General features: G+C 36.5%; 1 protein-coding gene and 1 pseudogene across 1 annotated transcript in view; both read left to right on the forward strand.

The window, feature by feature from the left end:
* The first annotated feature begins 4516 nt into the window (after positions 1 to 4516).
* Positions 4517 to 20621, forward strand: part of LOC129242980 (rho guanine nucleotide exchange factor 19) — a 136191-nt gene continuing 120086 nt past the window's right edge. The window contains exon 1 of the mRNA XM_054879972.1: positions 4517 to 5075. The gene's annotated coding sequence lies outside the window, so the exon portion shown is untranslated. The remainder of the gene's footprint in view (positions 5076 to 20621) is intronic.
* On the forward strand, positions 14054 to 17606 carry LOC129241917 (histone H4 type VIII-like; annotated as a pseudogene).

Below are 20621 nucleotides of genomic sequence, written 5' to 3' on the forward strand. Positions count from 1 at the left end.
TTTCTTGCAATATGTATAAAATAATTAATTCCTCTTCCATATTTTATTATTTGTGAGCTGCTCAGAAGTAGATCACTAATTAGTGACTTTTTTTTTTTGAGACTAATGACGTGAGATTGCTTACTGAATTGCAACTAGTCTCAAAATCAAATTTCACCACGAAAAGTCTCAATTAGTGACTTGAGATTGCTTACAGAATTCGGGCATAAATGCCTCTTTTCGACCTTTTGCAAGGCTTATAATGACTGGGGCTGATATTGCCAGAACCTCAGACACCTAATACGACGGTAAGCCGAGTTTGGTGGTGTGCTCGTTCCTTTATGAATTTTTATCCATCGGCGTTCCAATGTACTTACATATATATCAGTAGATCTAAGGTGAAAAGCAGGTAATCTGTTCACCAACATTGTCCGTCTGGAAGTCAAATAAGATTTCTTTATTAATTGAGTCAAAAAGTCAGCAGCTTTGCTATCCAAGTATTTTCCCTAGAACATGGTATTTATTTGTCATTTACCTTCTGGTAAATATATCAGATATGCATAAATGTAGTTCGCCAGGAGCCGCTGCTGCTTGTATAGAAATGTGCAGAGAAATTAGCCTTAAGAGAGAGCCCATTACATAATCGTTACTTCTACATTTTCTGGGCTGGGAGTTGAAGTAAATTAGGTAAATTAAAAGAGATGATGAAAGTAAATGAGTCCAGAAGTGTCTAATAATTAGCGAGTACACTTCTGTTAGGTGTATGTATGTATGGTTGAGCTCCTCATCCTATTTGTGGCGTGCGTCTTGATGCTGTTCCTCAAATGGATGTTATACTACAAATGGAGAGACCTACAGTTTTGCTTCGACTCCGAACAGCACATGGTTTTTAAGAGGAGTTTTTTCGTGGCAGAAATACACTTGGAGGACTGACATTGCCTGATAATGTGCGACCACTATTATTTTGCAGTTACATGCATGGAGATGCGAACCTACGTACGTGCCATTAAAAAACAAAAACAAATAGCACACTCGCATTTGTACAAAAATTTTGAAGCGAAGTAAGCGATTACTACTTGAATATCAGCTTTGACCCCGTTAATAGTGTCAGGATTGAAATCCTACCGCTCACTTCCTACCCATCCTTCTTTGTAGCACTGAGGCATAGATATAATAATATTCGATGAGGTGAACCATGGACAATGTGTCAAAGATATATGGACATTTGCACTTTAGCGTCGCCGGTTATCATAAGGGGTGGAATAGTGAGTTGTATTTGTTTTTCATAGACATAGTACCGCGAATTATTCTATGTGAAGTTTTCCTTCCGTGGTGACATTAATTTTATTCCTTGAAAATGGTATTCGGTTCTAGGCTTCATTCGTCACAATACGTCCGAATTTTCTGATCCGCACACCTGTTTATGGCTGTTGTTCGATAAATAGTTCCCGACGATTTGAGGCCACTGTTCCATTCTATAATTCTCGGATAAAGCTAAAGATAAGGACAGTATTTTCACTTTCGTTTATTTTCAGTGTTGTTAATGGCATTGTCGACTGTAAAGTTCTATTTGATCGGATACGCTTAAAGGTTCTACAAAGAAGTCTTGGCAAATTTTTATCCTTTTTATGGATACAACTTTGAGACTAAATTTGCGAATAATTCACTTATTGCTCGCGCACCTCGAGACTATAATTCATTGTCCAGATGCAGCCTGCTTGATTTTACTTTATCTAGACTTAATTTTGTACCAGCTGGTAGTAGTAGAGGAAGAGAAAGGCCTCCTCTGCTTTGGAAAGATCAGGTGGAGAAGGACTTGGCTTCACTTGGTGTGTCCAATTGGCACTGCTTAGCATGAGAAAGAAACGACTGGCGCGCTTTGTTAAACTCGGCCAAAATCGCGTAAGCGGTTATTGCGCCAATTAAGAAGAAGAAGACCTAATTTTGTAAAAAAATTTGATTTTAGCTGCTTAATATTGTATTTATATTCCATGCTAATATTTTAGTTGCCAACTTTAGCTTGTCTTTCTTTCATTTTTCATTATTGAAATAAAATAAATCAATGAAAAATAAAATTAAAATTGTTTGCTTATTTCGTGCGCACAGATTGAATTCTGTGAGTGTAATATGTGGGTTTATTGCCCTCAGACAAAGGAAAAGGGCGGCCCTCTAAGCGCTGGAAATACCAATATTAAGACGATTTGTTGTTTTTGTTTGCTTTTTTGTGGTTTGAATGTCAAAATGATCTGTTTGTTTGTTTGTTTGCATTCTAATTGAAATTTTGATTAAACCTCCCAAAGTGCAAAATAAAGGGTTTTCCAATAACAGGTGAATGGATTGCGCTATAGAGAGATGATTAACGATTTTTATGGCCCGAATTTGATGGTTATTTTTAACAAGATGTAAATGTTTCCGAACCGTGTTATCTCTCCAAGAAGTGATCACTATTGGTCACCGAGATCTTGTGATTTAACACTTTGTGACTTTTTTCTTTGGGGCCACGTGAAAGAAAAGGTATACGCCAACAGCCCAGGGTCGATTCAAGACCTCAAAGATGGAATTCGTGAGGCTATCGAGGACATAGGCAGCCACTTTACAATTCGGTTATGGACAATTTCATGAAAGGGATATTGTCCTGCAAGCGCGGTCGTGGTGGTCATTTGCCTGATGCTATTTTCCACTATTAACGGCATATCTTCCTCTTTATAATAACATCCGATCGTTTATATTAAAAAATAGCATTTTTCTTTGAATATCAAAATAACACCTCTTATTAAACAACGATTTACATGTAAATTTTGTTTTTGTACAACTGCTATCAGCTTTTTTAATTCACCTTGACCAATATGTTGTAATCAAATTGGAACGAATTGATTTTTTGGATCGTGAAATAAACTATGCGTGCTTTGGTAGCCGTACGGATCTATACATAGTGCACTTACTCTCTTTTAGACATTCGCTGCTGATTTTTATGTATGTACATACATACACACGTATGGAAATAAAATTAGGCTGCCTGTGGAATTTTTCGTACTCCTGAATGAAAACTCTCTTGATATTTTCGTTCTGAGTTCATTTGACCGAACTGGTACTGTTACACGAATCGATCATATACGAGTAAAATGTATGCATGTGCGTGTGTTTGTCGGCAAATGAAATGCTGGTTAATCACTTTTGCTGATTATTACTTTTTCATGTACAACAACACAACGAGCGCGTCAATCACTAGCACAGCGCACCAATGAGCTATAACAAGATATTAACTGCGTCGCCGACGCCGCTGCCAGCGTTGGCAACACTTTAATCACGAACACCAACACTCGTTGTGCCAATGACTGGTGACCGATCAGTCTCAAGTCAAAGCATAGATTCAGCGTCAACAACAACAATAATAAAAAATAATAACAATTCCAGCGTTAAGCGAAAACAATAAAACTTCTCAAGTGGTGTAGTTGTAGGCATTGCAAGTATTGTTGTTGTTCTTTCCTTTTGTGTTTGTGGTGTTTGCAATCGTCATCAACATTCAACAGTGCACACGAACGCTGTTGGTATTAGTTGAATACAGCTGTTGCCTTCGACACTGCACGGATTTCAGTAACTGGCGTAGGCAAAAGGCAAAGGGGGCAAATGGTGAGGCGAGCGTTGAATGGCAGCGATTGCGTCTTCGTTTTTTGTACTTTCAGATACATTTTTCTTACGGGTCGCACTTTAGTCTTACAACGGACGGCGAACGGCGCGCGAATAACCGCTGCTCGAGTGCTTTAGTGTATTTAGTTTTGTTAACTTTAATAAAATTGGTTCATTTAAAGAAAATTGTATTTGAATGTAAATACAGATCTCAATTAAGAACTAGCAGAAAAAATGATCGAATTAAAATCAATACTGACGCAATTAATCACATTGCATTATTGATGAGCGGTAATTACCAAGTGAACGTGAAAGTGTTACAGTGTTACAGTGCCTCAAAGGCATACCGGTGGTTGGTCGAATGCGCGTGAGCATTTGATGCATTGTCGACAAACCAGTTGATTCGCCATCTCTTGCGCGATCGCCGCGGCACCGGTATGAATAATCGCATGCGCGCATACATTCACGTCTTTGTCAAAGTTGTCAACCGCGGTGTGGCAGCAGCATCAACAACCGTTAAAATTAGTGTATCTGTGCGACGATTACTTGTCTGATCTTTACTTTCATCTTTGATGTTTGCAAAAATGATGATCGTATTCGAAGTTTTAACAATGAAAAAAAAATGGTTATAAAAGGCAATGTATGTACATACATATATTAAAAAGAAAAATTCGTGTAAATTAAAAATTTCAAAGTAAAACGCTAGAGATTACTACCACCGATCCGCCTGGTATGCTACCACTACTTTCCTGCATCTCTACATAACTACATATGTAAATACATACATACTTGCTAATCCAAATCGAAAAAACCGGTGACAGAAACTGTCACTTTCAATGCGTTCGTGGTACAGATAATCGCCTGTATGTATGAATAATGTGTAGATCAGCAATTAAAAAAGTATAACTTGAGTTGTCGTATACATACATATGTATGTATGTGAACCTGTTTGTGAAGTCCGTATATGGAGCAGTCGAAAACGTCTACTAATTGCGCACTCAACTATTTGCCAAAGCCAAAATCAAATAACAGGCAATTTCTGGCAACGGAAAGCGGACGGGAAGCCAATAATCGACTTAGTTAACCACTCGCTTACATATGCATTTACATATATATCGATCTAACTACATATTTACATACAAACATACATAGTTCTCTACAGCTCCTGGCATTTGAATATTTTAGTGCGCGCTTCAGTAAAAACCGATATTATTTTTTTGGTTTTCTATTTGATTATGTTGTAAGCCGCATTGTGTTGAAATCTCTTTTTTTCGCTGTAATTTGCATTAATACGAGTATGCGCTGCTGTGTATGTGTTTTTACATGAAAATATAGAGTGATTTACAATTAAAGGTGATTTTATGTGAATTGCTTTTTATGCAATTGACGTAGCCAATGCAGCTGAATTTTATGGTTTGTGTTGTGATTTATTTGATGCTGGTTAAAACAGGATATTAACTAACCACAATGTAAGTATATTTTAATTTATTTTTTAACCTGTATATTAAAAATTCTTAAGTATTCGCTCAGTTCTTTATGTGACCAGTTACGGGGTGGGCCAACATTGATCGACTCACCAATGTTAAATTCGAATAACTCTTGTAAAAAACATTTGTTTTGTAATTTTTTTACTTTTAATTAAATAATTTTGTGAAAATTAAGCACTTTGTATGAAATAGGATATCAGAAAAATATCCGACATTGTGCCCAATGCAGATATTAACTACTTTTATCGCATTTTTCTTTACCCCGCGTTTCCGATTGTGGGCTTCATATTTCGTTTCGAATATTCTGCTTCGGCTGCCAAATATGTAGTCTCTGGTTTATTACCGTGTTCTTTGAGGCAGGCACCAATACGCTTAATATATTTACTGACGGCTCGAAAATGATGGACGGAGTAGGTGCAGGGATTTATTGCGCAGAGCTGGACATCAGGAGGCCATTTAAGCTCCCTGATCATTGCAGTATTTTTCAAGCAGAAGTCTTTGCGGTAGGAAAGGCTGCAGAAATAGTATTAGCAAGGACATCACAAAGTCCAACATAAATATAATCGTAGACAGTCAAGCGGCAATAAAGGGGCTATAAACTCATATGAAATTTCACCTAAATCCGTTCTTAGGACCAGGGAAGCCATAGAGAGACACACGGTTACACATCTTTTGGGTACCCGAACAGCGCTGTTTACAGACAATTCGAACAAGAAAACGACATTCTGAGACCTTTAAATAAACACGGATAGATAGGAGGTGGAATAATCTAGCCACATGCAAAACTGCGAAAATCTTTAGCTGTCTAGAAAGGAAAGCAGAACTATCGTAGGTATACTGACGGGCCACAATTTGTTAGCGGCACACGCATTCGAAATGGTAATTGCAAACAATGATAGCTGCAGATTTTGCAATGAACTAGAAGAGAGGGAAACTCTTGAACACCTTGTATGTTCTTGCCGTGCATTTGCTAGAACCCGAATGAAATGTTTAGTAGCTCTACAATTTGAGAGGTGAGAATATCTCTCAAGGAGAGAACTTCAGAGCTTACTTAGATTCGGAAAAGACGCTGGCTTATTACAAGAAGCCTACTACAAGGAAACGTAAGGGTCAAGCTCCATCTGGTACCACTAAGGACCAATGGGTCCATGTGAGGGCTTTCAGGCAGCCAGGTCAACCTTACCTAACCTAACCTTTGCCATTTACATATTCCCACAAAAAAGTCGGACGCAGCTAAATCTGGTGAACGAGAAGGCCAAGGAAAATTGAATTTTTTCCAAACTAACATTCGCCAAAAGTGTCATCCAACTGCACCTAAGCATGCAACATCGCGCATAAAAACATTTGGGGACTCTACGTCACACAATTTCAACATTTGTAGCTGTGCCTACCGGTCATTGAACGATTGGCACTCACGCAGAAAACCTAAGTTTAAAATTGAATACCCATTGCAGAAGTTGTGGGGACCTTTCAGAGAAGGAGTCTGTTGTGCACTTTCTTTGTAAATGTTCGAATTTGATAGCCAGACGTTTAAGGTCACTGGCTGCTTCTTTCTTCGACAGCCTTGGGTAGTGCTCCAACCCAAGTTCCATCAACCTTCTCCATTACACTAACAGCTCTGGTGGACTGTAGATATCTGCCCGTTGGAGGTCTCATAACGGCGCATTTATCGAAACGGCGCTTTAATGTTACATGGGGAGTACTTGAACCAGTTCACCTGTTAATTGTTTACGATAACTCCATATGTCACGTCTCCCGCACTCCTCCTCAGAGGACTCATTCCCCGTAAGCATATTGTGCTTTATACTTAAGCTTTTGCAGTCGGATCCCTTAAATGAATCACCATAAATCGGGTTTAATGCGGTTGGAATTGCCAAGGACGAGCATTGCTCAAGCTTACTCGGGTGAAAAATTGTAATAGTAAAAAACCTTTAAATATATTATATAACTACTCCTATTCTATCAGTTGCTTAGAAGTGTTGCCATACAATTAAGGCATTCGAATTTTTTGTATTTAACTTATTTTTTGTATTGCATTGAAGACGCCAATGGCATGCAGATGATGCTATCTTAATTGGTCTACGAATACCAATCTATGATTTAGTGAAATGTAAAAGTTGATGTAACCCTTCAAGTTACTTTGCCTACTACTATAGTTTACCAAATATGTCGATACAAAACATCGATGCATGTATGTGTCGATGTATCGATATTTTTCCGGATGTAAACATCGTTGTTAAATTTGCATTCTTAACTGCTCCGCCGTTGGCCACATAAAGTTTCGATCATTGTTCTTACATTCTCGAAGAAACATGGGCCGAGCACTTCATCGCCCTTAACACCTCATTAAACAGTTAATTTATTTATTTGCTTGTTGCCATTGGACTTCCAGAGGCCCATAAATCTACAGAATTGCTGCATTAGATATCATTTTTGGGGGTTTTTGGAAAAATTACCAGCATCGATACTCCAACCTCCAACTCAACTTGCGATCAATTTCTCTACCCCAGCAATGTCACTCGTCTGCATTTTCACACCTCTAAGGATCGGGCATACGTAAATAACATCTTCTCACCGGAAGTACCCTTCTTACAGCAATATTGTGTCCGTCGATGATATATTCAACACCTATTTGGTTTTAGAGAGTATTAGGCAACGACATTTAATTACTAATCTGTATCAAAAATTGCCAAGAACACCATCCTAAGTAAATATTTTCATAATTTATCAGTTTTTAGTAGAATGCAACTTGCGTAATAAAATATAATTTAATGCTAAGATTGCCATTGTACCTTGCAATTTTTCTAATAATTATTAATACAATGTTTGCTTATAGATTTTAAATATTTTTTTGCTCGTAGAACTACTTGTACAAAACCCTAAGTATAAGTACATCTAGTAAGAAGCACCTACTCCTAGAACAAGCATTCTTGCTGTTCTTGATAAGTGGCGGAAATTTCATTTTTACTTCTATTCCCAGAAGTCTGATCGAATGCAGCCATATGTATATGTATGCACTCACATTTGTATAGATTGGGTACATATACATACACAGTGTGCATAACGCATGCATACATATGCTAGAGCTTAGCTTGCGATACAAAATCTACTTAATTTGCCTACATTTTGCAGAAGAAGGAAGATATTTTTTAGAACTGTTGTCTTGTGAGTGGCCAAACCGCCTCTGGTGGTAATCAATTTGGGTAGTACGAGCTTCAATAATTGCGACACTATTAAGTTTTATCAGATACCCATCAAGCTTTAAGCGAAAGCTGGGCAACATTGACAACATCACGCGTTCTGTCAAAAAAAAAAAAAAAAAAAAACAGTGGACAATTTGATGATGGCAAATAGATTATAAAACATTTCACTGCTCGCAATAGTAGTTGACAACTCGATTTCCAGATTGCATTAATTCTTTAATTTATCGTACAATAATTTATAATTAATTTATTTCATTTAAATAATTTTTATTACTTAAAAAAAAACTTCTTACAATTATCTGAATATAAGTTCATTTTATATGTATTAACACAGGTCTTAAATATATGAAAATACCCTAGACACTGAGTCATATATTTATGTCACAATACAATTCCATATCTATACCTATACATATGCACGTACATAAGTAGGTATAGATAAAGATGTATGTAATATGTATGTATGTATGTATGTATATGCTCTCCTTAAAGGCTTCTGATATCTTATGTGCCTGGTTATTTTTATGAAATTTTCTTCAACCATTTCATAGCACTTATTCTCGAACCTGACTTGAAGACATATGCACTTTCACATATACACATTCATATAGACATGCACGGTAATCGAAAAATATTTGGTTGTTATTTACTGAAATACTTATCACTAGCATGAAATTGCGTACTTTCTCAGAAATTACTTTGCCACACTCTCTATGAATTGACAAAAGCAAAAAAGGCCAATAAAACTTACGGTAAAAAATGTTTGCACTAAAAAAGCTAAAAAGGGCGGATCACAAAGTAAGATCAAGTGAAATTGAAGTCGAAACGAGTGGAAGGGCGGTGGCTATGGTCTTATTACAAAAAAACAAAAAACAAAATAAAAGATTATTATAAATTGGAGAAGGAAAAATTTTTATTAATAAATTTATAATGAGAATTTGTAATAATAACAATAATTATACAAACAATAATTATAATATTAAATAATAATTAGTAATGATACGGCACTAATATAATATAATAAAGTGTCATAATCATTAAAGTGTCTTAAAATGTGGTCAGTGACTTCATTTCATTCGTCGACACTGTTAGCATCTGTTGCATATATTTGGACATACAGTGGTCACACAATTTATTCGTACACCCTGCGTAGTACGTAAAAAACTTTAGTTTTGCGCAAAATATTTGTTTTGACAATATATTTCTTTTGGGAAGGCAAAAAATATTGGCTCCACGTGAGCAACGCAACAAAGTAGCATCAGTCGCGCAAAATCCAAAAATAACCTCCACGATACTATGCCGAAAAATTCAAGGGTCTTTGCATAAAAAAGTAAGCCCACACACAGTCCGTAATTGTCGGCTTAACGCTGGTCATCGCAGTAGAGTGGTACGCCGTAAGCCCTACATTTCAGATATTAACAGAAAGAAGAGATTGGAGTTCGCCCAATGCTATATAAAAGAGCCAGGTTCTTTTTGCGAAAACGTCATAATCTGTGATGAGTCGAAATTTAATGTTTTTGGATCAGATAGCGCTCCAAAAGTTTGGCGAATACAAAATACAGAACTGAATGAAAAAAATCTTATTCCTACGGTTAAGCATTGAGAGAAAATGCAGTGATTTGGGGTAGTTTTTATTGATATTAAAATGGACAAATATATTCATTTAAACATTTTGAAGAATAATTTGCATGAAGTGCTGTTAAACTTGGAGTGGATGCTAAAGGGTTCTTGTTTCAACAAGACAATGGCCCAAAATGCTCAACTTATCTCGTGGAAAAACGGCTTATTTACCACTGTAAGCAGCTTAAAACTCCACCTCAATCACCGGATTTGAACCCAATTGAGCATGTCTAGGAGCTCTTAGAAAGGAGAATCAGAAAGCACCAAATTACCTTAAAGGCATGATTAAAGACAGCTTTAAGTGCGGAGTGGCAGAAAATTTCAGCTACTGAAACCAAGGTAATGGCGAAAAGTTGCGGAAGCAGTTATAAAAGCTAAAGGCGGCTCAAAAAAGTCCTGAATATTCGATTTTTTGGGCATTTTCGTTCCTCGAGAGAGAAAAAAGATATAACGTAGAGGAAAACAAGAGAGAGAGCTATACCTTATATATATCTTAGATACACTTTATGCTATTCTTCTCGAGTTTTTCCTTTTTAGCGACCACAATTTCTAGTGAGAAATATAACTGCCTACTTTTTGGCGCTTGTTTATTGGTGCGATTGCAGGAAATGTATTTTTGGTGCCTAATTTTTGGCATTATATTTCCTTGGTGCCTAATGTTTGGGGCGTTTTTTGGTCCCTCATTTTTTGGAGTTTTTTTGTGCCTACTTTTTGGCGCTTATTTCCGTTTCTTGGATAGTGCTTGTGCGTAATATAAAGTGCTATTCATTCCGGTGTCGGATTTATTGGTATTGCCTTGCGGTAATTTGTACCGTTGCTGCAGTCCTGGAATCGCTGCGTTTGTGCTGGTGATGAACGCTCGGAGTAGTGCGCGTTGTTGCCACGGTTTGTGTCCGGCGTTTACCTACACCGGTCGACCCTTCTCCGTTTTTTGTAAATTTTGTATATTTGTATTCTCTGCAAATGTTGTGAATTTATATAGATATATATTCTTTCTCTCTCTCTCTCTTTCATTTTCCCTCGGGTCTCTCCCTCTTTCTTTGTCTGTCTTGAAAGTTTCACTTCTGTTATGTGCACGCACTTTTTTTTTTAAATAAAATATTCTTTATATGGATATGCACGAATAATATTTTTGCATGAAATTGTGCCTTATTTCGTTATTGCCTTAAGCTCTCTAATTGCAGAAATTAATTTGAAAGTTTTTGTTCCTTAAATATTGAATAAATATGCTATTTTTTACGAATGTATCCAAATTTTGTTCTTTTGTATAAATCGTGCTAAGTATCAGGTGTATCTGTTTATAAACTGTGAGTGTACGAATAAATTGTGTGACCACTGTACATACATATGTATGTATGAACATATACATACATCTACTTTTAATTGTGCCTCTATGTCGAAGCATTTAAATTAACAATAAATGAGTCATAGCACCAATATTATATAGTAAAATATTACAGATAACAGATTTCTTTTAAGTAAATAAATTATAAACGAAGAGCCACAAAGGGTAAATATAGTATTTTTGTGAACTTCCAATCTCTTAGCAAACAACAACAGAGGAAGTAGATAATAATAATATCTTACACCACAGTTCACTTCAGTCGCGATATTAGGGACGCTCTGTACAAAGCGTTAATGAAAACAGAAAGAGTTTGTATGACAAAAATTATTCTAATTGGACGTAATTGCACATAATTTTGGGGGTGCTATTCATACTTGTACGAGGATATTTTTTTTTGGCTTTAAGTTTAGCGCCAGACGAGAAAGTTTGTAGCTCAATCTGGCGCAGGTGCTGGCGTTGACTTTTCCTAATCTTGGTGTTAACCATCTAATCTTTCTTATGCAGTCGCGACATGCCATTGACCTAACTTAGTGAGGTTCATACGCCTTTGGGGGACAATTTCCTCAACCCCAGGGTTCGTTAGTGCAGGCAATTTTTATCAATTATTCCGGTGATTGCTCGGTCCCCTTTCCATGCTAGTTATTCGAGACTCGCAACGTTGTCCCTTCTCCACCAACTTGGAGTTATGGATGAGGAATTTTCCTTCGAGGAGTCTGAAACTTATAAACTGCATAAAAAACCATCTGTCGTTAGGAGTCAGACCGTAACCTTTAGTAAAACTGTAGACCCGCTATTTGTAGAAAACATCAAGACGTGGTTTAACACCCTTGTTTTCAGTACCTGTTTGGCTTTTATAGCACCGCTGAAATTCAATAGAGCGTAGGAGCAAGAGTTTAGTGTATGAAAGTATTATATGCTTTTTATTTTTTTTAGGAAAATCAAATGACCAAAACACAAGCGACAAATTATGGCAGCACTGCTTTCCTCTATTTGGAATATCTGAATATTTTAATGAATGAAAAAATTACTGAAAGAAATGCTGAGAAAACAATGCTGAGTTGAAAATACGTGTAAACATAAAATAGTGAAATCTCTGTTTTTTTATTGCGGAGTTGGAAATAATGCACGCGAGCTTTAAAGTGATATTTTCAGAAAATCTTCGGGACACACAAATCGCGAACTACAAAGCTGCTTATTAGCCATACATACGTACATTTCTGCCTCTATTCAGATGCATCATTTCATTGTAACTTTAGACAGTGGAGCTTGCGTGATTTCACACAACCCTTATTGGCGAATGAAACCCGCGAATAAAACCCATTTCGTTTCTTAAGAAAACATCTGTAATTACATGTATGACAACAATTGCATACATACGCAAGTGGATTTACAAAATTACAAAAATACACATTTTACAAACACACATAACCAGTTATGTACACATAGACACATTGTTGACAAATCCAACAAATGCATTTATAATGGCACAATTTTTTCGTTGAGGAAACGAAATCTGAAACTTTTCGACTCGTCTGATGCAGCGTTTAAAAAAAAGACAATATAATAATAATAATTTAAAAAAGTTTCCAATACAAATACAGGGTAGGCCATTTAAAGCGGGCCCATTTGTTTCTGAAAAAAAACATTGAAAAAAACATTTTTTTTTGTGTTGATATGAAAAATCATTTATTTTGATTCAAGGAGATTTGTTCCAGCTAGTTTTTGAAAATGATATCCTTCAAATGTTTGCCTCTGGCCTTGATGGCCAAATGTGTCCTTTTTTCGGCGTTTCCCATCGTTTTGGCCAATATTTCGGCCGGTATGGCGGCGATTTCGCGTCGGATATTGTTTTTAAGTTGAGTTAGAGTCCTTGGCTTGTTGATGTATACCTTGGATTTCAGATAACCCCACAAATAAAAGTCCGGTGGCGTCAAATCTGGTGATCTCGGTGGCCACGGAAAATCACCATTTTTCGAAATCAACCTTCCAGGGAACAATGGCTTCAAAAAATCGATTGTAGCGCGTGAAGTGTGGCATGTAGCCCCGTCCTGTTGGAACCAGTAGCCTTCCATGCGCCTGAGTGTTGTCCTGGCGATGCCTAATTCCTGAGAACGACGATAACTCGATGTTCGCGGAGCCTCCTCAACACTGGCTCGTACAGCCTCGATATTTTCAGCAGAACGTCGTGTACGTTGTCTGGATGCGTGGCTGGTATTGCTGAGACTACCGTGGTTAATAAATTTTGCGTATAAACGCTGTAAAGTGCTTTTGGATGGCGCACTTTTAACTTTATTTTTTTTTTAAACGCACGTTGAGTTTTCACAATTGAGAAGTTATTTTGGATGTAAAGCTGAATTATTTCAGCGCGTTCTTTTGGAGTGTACTGCTCCATGGTAAAAATTGTCTTGGACTGACGCTTCCAACGCGCTATGTCATTAGTCGATCTGACGTTCCTGTCAAAAGTTATAGGGTTGCCCGATGGGCCCGCTTTAAATGGCCTACCCTGTACTTAACTAGCGCTAGTCATCATGCGGATACTTTACACCACCAGGAATTCCTCAGTTGTGACTCATTATTATATCGAAGTTTTAAAGCGGATGGGCAAGTGTTGTCCAAGAGTGAATTGAACTTTAGACAAACTGGTTCAGAAAACGAGCCCCTTTGAGTTACTTGCATGCACCTAAGAAGCGTTTAAAATGAAAAAATGAGAATAAATAAGTACATGCATACATACATACGTTCATATATTGTATTTGAATCTAATAAAAAACAATAAAAGCTGCGTGACGTAAATGCATCGCGTAAGTGCTCGATATTATGATCTCTCACCAATACAGAGGTAATGTGCGCTGCGTCAGTAGATGAGGTGAAGCGCATGCGTCACTTACTCGTGTAACAGGTTCGAGAATCATTTACTGTGGCATGTATGAGCTAAAGTATTAACAATACGTAATTTGACAACTTCATAAACCATACTTTTTTGTGTAACTTTGCTGATTGCCTAATAAAAATTGCATGCATGCAAATAGATTTCGCACTGAAAACGCCATAATGATTTTTGGAAATCTCTCTTGTCCATTGTCTTGTCAAAGCTTTTCCAATTTTGGTGCCTATTTTTGTCTTCTCTATGGTGCCCAAAAGAAATAATTGTGCTTGTAAATTTATAGTACACCCCGCTCTTAATACAAATGATTTTTCGGTGAGAATGCTCTACTTCAACCAAGCCTAAAATCGAAAAAAATTAGGTATGAAGCTTAAAAATTCCTTCGCATGTAATGATTTCGTCAAATATTTTACCACTTTCACGGTTTTCTAAGTTCACTTTTTGAGGAGATTCTCCTACCAGGAGAGGAGATTGGTCTACCAAAAAACCCCATTCAAGTGGAAGCTAATAAAATTGTATTAAATGCGCCTTTAGTAAAAATTAATACTAAATGATTTTTCAAATACTTTAAGAACGATCTTTGCTCGAATAAGAACAAATTAAAAATATTGTGTAAGAGTAAGAGTAAAATCCAGCTGAGTATTCTACAGCCAAGAATAATACTTTCGTTTAGTAAAAGTATTTTTCTCTTCTGAAACATTAGATCCGAAATTGCTGTGTAGTGTAATATAAAAAATCATTTTTGTTGGCCTTTTGTGGCATACACCTGAAATAAATTGTGTTGCTCTACAAAATTTAATGCACTTGAAAATTGACTATTTTTAATTTTTTTTGCTTACTGCTGACTTAACAAAGCAGCAACAAATTGGTTTGGTTTTGTGTCATTGCCACCTTGTATCCGATTTTTGTGCTTATTTGTCATTATATCAATTCATTTTCTAAAAGCAAGTCATGTTATTGTCGTTCCAATTTTTAGAGTTTATTCGCACTTCTAAGTTTGTGACTTTGGAAATTTCAAGTACATTCAGAATGAAATTACATAATTGCTGTTTTATTTTTTTTTTTACCGATAGGGTGCTGTAAATAGGGATACAGGGTGTTAAAAACGAAAAATAATATGTATTGTTTAATAGTACGGAACAAATGAAGCAAAAGGGCGCATATATGCACGTGCATATGAATTTATTCTTACATGTATTGTATATGTAGGTATATGTACTACTACAGCTATGGCTTTATTTCTTTAGAAATAGTTGGGAAACAAATAGTTATTTCGTAAATTAATTCTGCGGAGTTTTGACAAAACCACTATGTCGACTGGGAATTTTCTGTGACGTACTAAATTACTAGAGCTTAATTTTATATTGAAATAAATAATCCCTCGCAACTGTATTTTAAGAACTTTTCTTAGAACTGACTTAACCAACCAACATTTTCGGTCTTCGCTAATCAATGTTTCATTAAGGAAAGTGGAAAAGCGTTATTAAGTCTTCTATTTCATACTATTAGTCACACAACCTGCAGTAGACTTCGCTACACACACTTCGACAATTGCTTCATTCCTTTGCAGGTACTTTTAAAAAAGCATACCCTCAGGTTGTTAAAGTTAGGGAGCATTTTGCATCGCTTCGTCGTAATGTAATCTTAGCTTATCTTTTACCATTGATATTCGGCCTTAAATATAAGAGTAGGATTCCAAGACAGATAGAGGAAGGGGCCAATAAGCTTATACCAGGCACTTAATTGTCTATAATCCATAAATTCATGTAGATCTGGTTGTTTTGGCCCTCTTACTATCTGCCTACATATATAAACTCTCAGTTCTATGGCATGAACCACCATCGTTTTCTTGTAAATAACAGCGTATCTCAATGGGTACAAACGCCCCGCCTCTGAAAGTATTCGATGCGGTACCAGCTGATGGTAGCAGAGGAAGAGGAAGGCCTCCTTTGCGTACGAATAATCAGGTGGAGAAGGACTTGGCTTCATTTGGTGTGCCCAACTGGCGTCGGTAAGCACGGGAAAGGAAAGACTGGCGTGCTTTGTTAAACTCGACCAAAATCGCTTAAGCGGTTATCGCGCCAATCAAGAAGAATAAGACAGTCTGAAGTTGATGGCCAAATACCATCCAGCTCCAGTATCATTTTCTGTCCGGATTTTTTCATTGCTGCCTTGCCGGAAAGCCAACGAATTTCTTCCGAAAGAGACTCCAGGTTTCAGTTTGTCATTAAGTGCCAAAACCAGAGGCTAATGTTCTGACAAGCTTTTACACAAGTGCGATAGTCAGGCCTGGTTTTATAATAATGGACATAGAAAAATGACAATAGCAATTCCTCCTCTTGAATTGCTAAGTCCAGTAAAGCATTAAGAGCCGATCCTAACGCACTAAATCCTAAACACACACACCTTTGCATCCCCTTTAACATAGAAACAAGCGTTATTTTGCTGGGATTGACATCAAGACTTTGTAAGGTGTACTATTCATTAATCTAATTCGGGGTTCTCTGTGTTTTTGCACAAACCTTCAGGAGAGATTTTCCAGATGACAGGCTAGAAACATAATTCGCGTAAGATGCCACTGTAAAGTTGTTTTTTTATTATTATTTATACATGTATATATTTATTAGAAAAATATATTATTAGAAAAAAAGTATACACATATACAAGGTGAAGCCCAAAATAAACAAGACTGGCATGATAAGAATGTTTTTATGGCGCCATTTTCTTAATAAGAAGTTAGTGCGTTGGAAGTTACATCCTTAGCTGGCTTCCAGTGAAAGCTTGGTGACATTCGGTTCAGTAAAAGCGAAGTCATTGCGTCTAACGTGTCAGTATGTTTGTGTCATCGGTACTAAAATGAGTTTCGAACAAAGAGCTAATATCAAATTTTGTTCTAAAAACGGGCAAACGTTTACCGAAACATTTGAATTAATGAAAAAAATATATTATATTTCTTAAGAAAAAAATTATGAATAAATATATTACATTACGAAAGGCTATCGGTTTAAAATATTACTAATAGATTTTTTTACTTAATTGTTGCAAAGTAATAGATTTTTTTTAGTTAATTGTAAAAACTCTTAGAATAAAATTTAATTCTGTATGTGTTAAATTCTTACTTGTGCAAATAGTAAATATCAAAAAGTGGCCGGTCGTGGCAAAGGAGGTAAAGGTTTGGGAAAAGGTGGAGCCAAACGCCATCGCAAAGTTTTACGTGATAACATCCAAGGTATCACTAAACCAGCTAGCTATTCGACGTTTAGCTCGTCGTGGTGGTGTAAAACGGATATCTGATTTGATATATGAAGAAACTCGTGGTGTTTTAAAAGTATTTTTCGGGAATGTTATCCGTGATGCAGTTACACTGAACATGCCAAAAGGAAAACAGTTACAGCTATGGATGTTGTATACGCTTTAAAGAGACAAGACCGTACTTTATACGGTTTCGGCGGTTAAATAATTTCTTGCGTACATATTTAAAAAACATAAAAAATTCATAATTGCATTTTTGCTATTAATTTGAACGTTCTTGAACTTACGATTACAATTTGAAGGTAAAAATAAAAATTTATAAAATTATTTTTACCAATAATTTTCGTTTCGCGGCAGGCGTTTACATACCCCTGAGAGTGTTTCTGGCCGAAAAGGGTTGGTCATAAAATTTATAAATTCAATCATGAACCAGGGAACTTTAGTCCATGGAAAAAAATATTAAAGCCCACACTACAATCATAAGAATTTACTCCACATGAACATTGTGCTATTATTTATTTATTTAAAAAAGTTGTAATACATACATAATTACGTATGTATGTAGACATATTTGGTGTAATGTACACCGATCACTTTCCTAAGGTAAGCTTCTCTATTGCGTGAATTAAAATAACCAGTTTGTAATTAGAACATGACGCACAGCAATAAAAAGCCACCGATTTTGAAATAAAGTCTGCAGGTGTGAAACCAAATTGCAGTGAGTTCACATGCAACCTAGTAATAAATGTTCGTACTCATGATGGTTAAATAATATTGACAGTTTATGATCCTGTTTGCTTGCCATCAGTAAAATTGGGCAGATCTTCAATTTGATATGTAATTCTTGATTGATTTTTATATGTCATGCGTCATGTTTATATGTTGTTGTGTATAAGTTGCAGTTTTATTGGCTTAAGATTTTTAAACCCACCAAACGAATATACTGGTGATGTGAAGCTTTTATATAACTGCTCTGCGCATATGTATGCTTCAGAAAATTTCTGTTTACTGAGAGATTACATTTATGCACAAAAAAATACTGAATGCAATGCCTATGTGATAAATTTAATCAATTTATTAGACACATTTGCTTTCACAGCGCCTTAAAGAAGATGTTTGCTGGCTTTTTACCAAATTGTGCAATCAACAAAAATAGTATAATTTAAGTACTTCTTAAGTATTTAAAAATGTAAGTATATGCATGCATATACATATACATATATATACATAAATTAACGTAGTAGCTGCATAAATGTCTTCCTAAGTGTGTTAGCCACATTTGATGCTCGCTTACGACACCACCAGTACGTAACATTTGCCAACAAATCTAAGTGAAGCAGCTCAATCGCTTGGTCGATCGTGCGGCAATCTTGTCAAAGAAATTGAGTATAAACACTTCAACAATCTTTTTGTGAAATCTGTGGCAAAAATGTAGAAAATGTATGTATGTATGTATGTATGTATGTACGTATGTGATGTACAAAACAAGTATGTCGTATGTGTGTAAAGAAAACTGTGTATGGGCTTATGTGTAATGCATATGTATGCATGCATGTATCTTAAAGTGGGTAAGTAAGCACATATGTGGATATGTATGAATGTAGGTAGGTCCGCATGTACGTATGTATGTATGTGCATATAAAGATTGTGATCATACGACCTGCAAACCTGATTTCAGTTTCATTCAAATGTAGCGAATGTGCGAAATGCCGCAAATGCATTCACCAGCTCATCAAATATGTGCAAATGTGTGTACATAAACCTACATACATACATACCGAAACAAATACGGAGCGAAGGTGGCAATAAACAAGATGCAATATCACCACTAACTCACTGATTCACTTAGCAGCTGCATTTGTATGTATGCAAGTATTTTACGCTGACGTGAATGTTGCAAGCGCTTACTCGTACAGTAGCGGCTGATACTGATACTCTTACTGATAGTATCGCTGCAACGGCAATTTGTTATTGCCAATGTACTTCGTACTTGTATTGAGCCATTGTTTGCAGCATGTGCAACATGTGGGCGTCTAATGTTGCAACAACGCAGGCAATCGTTGCAAATATTGCAACAGCATCAAAAACAGGGGAGTGAATCGCTGTTAAGAAAGGACGAACCATCAAAATGTGCTCATACATTGCTCTAAAACATCCATGCTTATATAGTACATATGTATTGTACATATATGTATGTTAAATATGTTCGGCTAGCTATATCATAGAATTTCACATTACATTGATTGGCAAAGGGTGGACCATCGGCTAGTTGCTTTCCTAAAACACTATAAAACAGCGCCCTTCAATATTTGCCACTGATTTTGTTTCATTAGAAAGGGTAAACCTTCCGATGCATGGAGGAATATAATTCAAATGACTGCATCGGCTGGACTTGCAGCATTCGATACTTACAAGTCAATTTTGCATATCCGTATTAGATTTGCAGGGATACCAAATTCAGACATCGCCGCATATAGGTAACGCCTTTTGGAATGTTTCAGCCGTCGGCTCCGCGGCTTTGTTGTTCTTTAGTCGCGTTATCGCAGTTCTCACCTCGTCATGGCCGGGTAGCGGAACGAAAGCCCCTCGTCAACAATTGGAGTATCGGAATCTTCACATTCTCTGTGATATGCGCAGTTGTCACTATTTAACAAGTGCGAGAAGTGTTTCCTCCATAATTAAAGCACACTCTGGGTGTTAGTACCCTGATCGCCGTCTTTGTTCTTACAGGAAAACGCTCCGGCCTTAAAATCTTCTGTAAGCCGCCGAACTTTCTGGTAGAATTTTGGGGCGTTGTTCCTATTGCCCACCATCTCAAGCTCCTCGCACTCACGTATTTCGGCCTCTCGTTCTTTCAGTCTGATAATGTGTCTCTCCTCCTTTTTTAGCTTCCGGTAGCGACCCCACTTGGAGTAGAGTATTTTTCGATAGGAGTAACTACAAAGGGAAATACACGATTACTTTAATTCTATAATATTAATATATATAACGAATGAGGTGTGATTAAACATCCACCCTCCGCTCAATCCTCATCTTGTATGTTCCCGTCTACATACATATGTGTCGGACTATTCCTACATTTATATTTACCCCTAAGTTTCATTTAATTTCAATTATACATAAAAAATTGTTAGTTAAATTACAATATTAAATATTTTTTTTTAAATTATTAGTTTCAAGTTTGCATTGTATAAAAATAATTGATTTCGAATTTTCCAAACTTC

The sequence above is a fragment of the Anastrepha obliqua genome, chromosome 3 (assembly GCF_027943255.1).
Source record: "Anastrepha obliqua isolate idAnaObli1 chromosome 3, idAnaObli1_1.0, whole genome shotgun sequence".
NCBI classification, from domain to species: domain Eukaryota; kingdom Metazoa; phylum Arthropoda; class Insecta; order Diptera; family Tephritidae; genus Anastrepha; species Anastrepha obliqua.